At 38.5% G+C, this 6,124-nt stretch overlaps 1 pseudogene; it reads left to right on the forward strand.

Moving 5' to 3' along the window:
* Positions 1-2,714: 2,714 nt before the first annotated feature.
* On the forward strand, positions 2,715-2,833 carry LOC118612627 (annotated as a pseudogene).
* The last annotated feature ends 3,291 nt before the right edge of the window (positions 2,834-6,124 follow it).

The raw sequence follows: 6,124 nt of genomic DNA on the forward strand, positions 1-6,124 counted from the left end.
ACTATGGTTATGTAAGCGATGCTTTTCAACTGAGGACAGCTCTACCATCCAGGCGACATTCAGCAATGTCTGAAGACATTTTTGGTTGTCACTGCTGGGAGTGTGTGCTATTGACATCTAGTGGGTACAGGCCAGGGATACTAAAACTGCTACCATGCACAGGGCAGCCACCCACAGCGAAAAATTGTCCAACCCAAACATCAACAGTGACAAGGTAGTGAAACTCTCTGCAAGAGAATGTTCTTTTTCTTGGGAAGTATTTAGGAATAGGAGTCATGAGACTGGTTGTCAAAAGGTTCAAAAAAATAATGTGTACCTATATGTATACCTCTCTCATTTGTCTTTCTCTCCATTGGCCTTCTTACTGTTCCTCAAACACATTAGTTATGTTCCTGACTCAGGGCCTTTGCACGGGCTATTCCCTCTGCCTGAGATGTGCTTTCCCCAAAGATCTGCTTGACTTACACCTTCACATCCTTCACTTCCCTCCTCAAACATTTCCCCTTCTCCTTTTCATTCTTCTTCTTAGAATTCTTATAAAGTTTAAGCCAAACTGACAGCACATGTGGGGAAACGAGATTTCAAATGCTTCTCAAACTCCCTCTTCTTAATGAGATTGTTTCTGACCACTCTATTTAAAATGGCAAACATACCCCCATTCAGTGTCTCCCTTCTTAGATTTGTTTTTTTCCCTAGTCCTTATCACCACATAACATGCTATTTATTTTCTTTACTTGTTTATTGTGTCTCTCACACACAGTAATTGTGTCAGCTTCATTAAGGCAAGGATCTTTGTCCTCAGTGCTTGGAACAGGGCCTGGCACACAGTAGGTGTTCAGTAAATGTTTGACGAATGAATTAATTACTGTTAAATAAGTGATATGGACCCCCCAATAAAGGAGGAAGGAGGAGGAAAGTTGCTACTCGTCAACTTCTCATCGCTCCTTTAGCTTCTCCTCTGACTCTCACCTTCGAGGATAAGATGCCATCTCGGGTACCCGCTCTGCGCTCAGGAGACGCACACCGAGGCACTCAGCCGCTGGCAACACCTTTCCCTCGCAGGAGCCCAGAGCCACAGGAAAGGAACAAGCAAGAGCGGCTCTCGGATCCGCCACGAGGCGGCGCTCCTCCTCCGGCCAAATCCCCAGGAGTACGTGTCCGCGGAACACGTACGTGTGAAAGAATTGTCCTGAAAAACAATGTCAACTCTAGCTTTTTCTTATAGTTATAAAAAATAATCTCTAAAAATTAGCATTTTCATTATAGAAATTTAAGAAAATAAAGAGAGAAATAAAAATCATTGTACTAGCCCTTCTGGGAACTCAACATTATATTTACCTACATATTTTATTTTGATAACCATTTGCTTATTCAAAATTTTTATTTTAATCTTGTATTTGGGAGAATTTTAAGCAAAAAAAGAGAGAGAGAGATGTACTTAATGCTACTAAACTATACATTTGAAAATAGTTATAATGGTTTATTATGATGTGTATTTTCCCACAATGAAAAAAAAAGTAGATTGTAAAACTTGAACAATTGTCAATTCAATCTTGTTTCATCTCCTCCCGTGTTCCCACTTCCTACCCAACTGGATTGTTTTGAAGCAAATACCAGACGTTCCATCATCTGTAAATATTTGAGTATGTAGGCTTTCTAGGAGATAAAAACTATTTATTTTTAAAATACTCATAATAGCATTATTATATTTTTTAAACTTAATATCACCAAATGTCCAGTAAGTGTGCAAATTTTTAATTGTCTCATAAATGTTATAATTTGTTTAGTTACATTTTGTTTTATTACTTTAGAGGTGGATTGAATTGGAATCCCAAAATGTCCATACATTGAATTGGGTTGAAATATTTTCAAAATATCTTTTGATCTAAAAATTCTCTCACCACCTTTTTTCTGCCAATTTATTTATTAAAGAAGACAGAGTTGTCCTGCTTCATATCCCACAGTATAGATTTATTTGACAGCACCCTTGCGATGACATTTGTGATGTTCCCCTGTTATCTGTATTTCATAAAAATTGGTAGATAGATCTTGGCCAGTGCTGAAAATAAAAACATAATGTGAGCCACAAATTCGAGTCACATGTGTAATTTTAAATTTTCTAGTAGCCACTTTAATTTAAAAAGGTAAAAAAGAGATGAGATTTATTTTCATCATCTAATTTTTACTCAACACATCCAAAATTTGATTATTTCAACATTCAATCAATATTTTAAAAATTAATCAGGTAGTTTACAATCTTCTTTTTTTTTCAAGTCTTCTCAGTCTGGTGTGTAGTTTACATTTAGAATGCATCTCAGTTCAGACTGGCCACATTTCAAGTGTTTGACAGCCATAGGTAACTCATAGCTACTATTTTGGACATTTTTTGAACATTGGACATTCTAGACATTTTTTCTGATTCAGATGTAATTTTTTTTCAGCAAGGCAACTTTCTGAGTTGTGATGCCACTCTTTTGTGATACAAGCATTGACAGGTATCTTAATGAATGAATAAATGTGCCCACACAAACCCTGCCTGATATTATTTGCCATTTGTGTGCTTCTCACCAATCTCTTTTCTCACAGAAATGTTTCAAAAGAAAAATTGGAATGCTGCAGCACAGTTTGAATTTCTGCATATTTCATTTAACTCATCCTTTTCCAGGTCACTAAATACTTCCTTAAAATAATTTTCAATTTGAAAGTGTGTTGCAGTCTACAGCCATGCCACCCTGAACAAGCCCCATCCAGTCTGATCTTGGAAGCTAAGCAGGGTCGAGTCTGATTAGTACTTGGATGGGAGACCATGTAGGAAGACCTGGTGCTGTAGGCATAAAAATAAATTAAAAATAAGGGATTGTAAGATGACAAGTTCCTTGCAATCTGTGAGGTCAACCAAGGGTTGAAACAACAACAACAACAAAAAAACCCAGTGTGTTGCACTCTATGGTTGTGCCTTAAAGCTGAACCACTTGGGTTGTTTCTACAGTGTCACTCTTACAAGTCATTGGTGAGGGAGGTGGCATAGCTGGTTAATTAAGACATTGTGATTTGAATCAAATAATCGGGCATGAAAACAAAACCATGAATATTCTGCAAAAAAAAAAAAATTAGAGAATCCCTTTATAATCTTGCAATAAGCAGGACTTTCTGTGACTTAAAACCCAGAAACCTTAAAAAAAAAAATGGATGTTTGCTCTTTCTCACGTATACATACAATTTCTGTATGGCAAAAAATTAACAGCTAAGTCAGGGCAGATGACAAACTGATATGAATCACAAGAATTTAATTTGCCTAATAAAGAGCTTCTAGAAACCAATAAGAAAAAGAACAACATACCAATTTCAAAAAAATTTGTATTTTAAAGGAAATAAAATGGCTATGAAACATTTGAAAAAAATAATCTTGCACTAAGACAGATGAAAATTAAAACTATGTGAGATGCCATTTTTCACTTATCAGATTGGCAAAAACCCAGAAGTTTAAAATAAGACAACTTATTGACAACGCCAAGAGGAAGTAAATGCTCTTATACATTGTTGATGCCACTGTGTAGTGGCCCAACTCCTTAGGGGGCAATTTGGGAACATACATCAAAATTAACAAACATACATCTCTTTTGATCCAGTAATTCCCTGAACAGGTATAATTACACAGGTACAAAATGAAAGATTATTCATTACTGCATGGTTTATAGTAGCAAATGATTAAGGACAACACAGGTCCCTAGAGGGGACCCGGTTAAATAAATTATAGTACAAACACAAAATGGAATACTACACAGCTAAGATGAGGAAGGTTTTGTGGGCTATAAGAGCTTTTAGATTCATGTCAAGTGAAAACAGATGCAAAATACTGCATGTAATATGCTATCTTCTGTGTAAAAAGAGGGAGCGTATTGCTTATGTCTGTATAAATGAACACAAGAAGGATAAAGAAGGAAGTATTGACAGTGATTGTAGGGTGTGGGGGAGAACTGGGCAGATGGGAGATAGGAGTACTAGGAAGATCGAAATTTAAATTTAAAATAAAAGAAAATCCCTCACTCCAGAGAAATGAAGGCATTATCCAATCAAGAATATGTACATGAATGTCCATAGCTTTATTTTTCATAACCAAGGACTAGAAGCAACCCAAACGTCCTTCAACAAGTGAATGAATAAAGAAACTGTGGTTTATCTATATCAGCATTATGAATAAATATACCATGGATAATCCAACAGGGATGTTCTCAAAATAATCATGCTGAGTGAAAGCCAGAAAAAAGAGAGTACATTCTATGCGATTCCATTTATATAAAATTCTAGAAAATGCAACCTCATCTGCAGCAACAGAAAGTAAGTGATGATTAATTACATTGAGAAAGTGGGACAAGCCAGGGGGAAGGGTTCCCAAGAGGCAAAAAGAAACTCTTGGTGGGACACACATGTCTATTACCTTGTTTGTGGCGATAGTTTCACAAGCTTATATGTATATGTCTGTATAAAACTGTGCACTTGAAATATTTCAACATGCTGCTGAACTGTTCTCCCCACCGTTTTTACATTAGTCAGCTTGGGCGGGTACAACAAAATACCACAGGCTGGGTGGCTTAAGCCTGGAGGGTGGAAGTCTAAGGTCAAGGTGCTGGCAGATTCTGTTTCTGGTGAGAGCTCTCTTCCTGGTTTGCAAACAGCCATCTTCTTTCTGTTTTCTCACATGGCAGAGAGAGGGGATGGGGGATCTACTGCATATCTCTTTTTATAAGGGCATCAGTTTCATCATGGGGGCTGCACCCTCACGACCTAATTACCTCCCAAAGGCCCTCATCTCCAACACCATCACACTGGAGGGGTAGGGCTTCAACATATGAATTTTAGGGGGACACAAACATGCAGTCCGTAACAATTTTTAAAATGAAACGTGTAAAGGTACAAAAAAAACTCAAAAATGATTTTGAATAAACCTGGATAAACATTCTTGAACAAAGTTCTGTGTGAACACATAATTAGGGAAAGGAGACTTCTCCAGTTATGTTGTTTAGATTTTTTTTTTTTTTTTTTTTTGGTTTAGTGTAATGGAAATGCATTGCTGGTTCAAAGCTGTAAATTACAAAAAAAAAAAAAAGACAACATTTTTAAAAAAAGATTCAGTGGTTTTGAACTGGAGAGAAACAGATTCGGATCTTGACCCTCCCAAGCTATGTGACTCAGGCTGTGTCTGAAAGTCTTGGAACCTCAGTTTTCCCCAGTTCAAAACAGAAAGGAACGTTCTCCCATCCAAGGCCATTTTGAGGATGACATGAGATGGACTCTGCGCATGCCTGATGGTATAAAGGTGAGCGCTCAGTAAATGTGCACTGTAAGAGTTATTATTCTTTCCTTAGTGAGTTCAGAGCTGTTTGCCCTGGGTACAAAGGCTACTAGGCTCCTGCATGTACAAGCTTTCTGGCTGGGAGGAAGGACTTCCAGGCGGGGGTGCAGATGGGTAGGGCATCTCTGCAGAGGCTATTCTGCTCCTTTCTGAAGCCTCAGCCCAGAATCTGAGTCATCTTCTCTGCTCTGAGCTCTTGCCCCAAGGATGACCTTTCATAGTGACCCAAATATGACCAGAGGCTGGCAGAAAAGATCATGACCAGCCACCGGGGGTAGTGGGGCCATTCCTCATAACTCCAGTGCCTTTCTGGGCTCAGCTGGGAGGAACGGGGCACATGTCCAAGGCTACAGTACATTTTCAGGCTCCTCCCTGAGCCTGGGTCACTCATTCCTTCCCCTCTTTGTCATGATAATGTTGTACCCTCAGCCTCAGGGCCCCGGCTCCAGGAAACCCTACCCGATGGGGTTCATCCCTTCTCTGGGCATTTCTAACTCCTGTGCTTCCCTTGTGGCGGCACTGACCATCCAATATTCAAGGTAAGTGGTTTGAAGACACCCAGTTAGGTCGAAGGGTACAAACTTTCAGTTTTAAAATAAATATCGTGAGGATGTAATGTAAAGTGTAGTGACTACATGCATATTCTTATATAATAAGACTGTATTGCTTGCTTGAAAGTTGTTAAGAGAGTAGATCTTAAAAGTTCTCATCACAAGAAAAAAATTGCAACTGTGTGGTGATGGATGTTAACCTATAGTGGTGATCATTTCG

The sequence above is a fragment of the Rousettus aegyptiacus genome, unplaced genomic scaffold, assembly GCF_014176215.1.
Source record: "Rousettus aegyptiacus isolate mRouAeg1 unplaced genomic scaffold, mRouAeg1.p scaffold_m13_p_16, whole genome shotgun sequence".
NCBI classification, from domain to species: domain Eukaryota; kingdom Metazoa; phylum Chordata; class Mammalia; order Chiroptera; family Pteropodidae; genus Rousettus; species Rousettus aegyptiacus.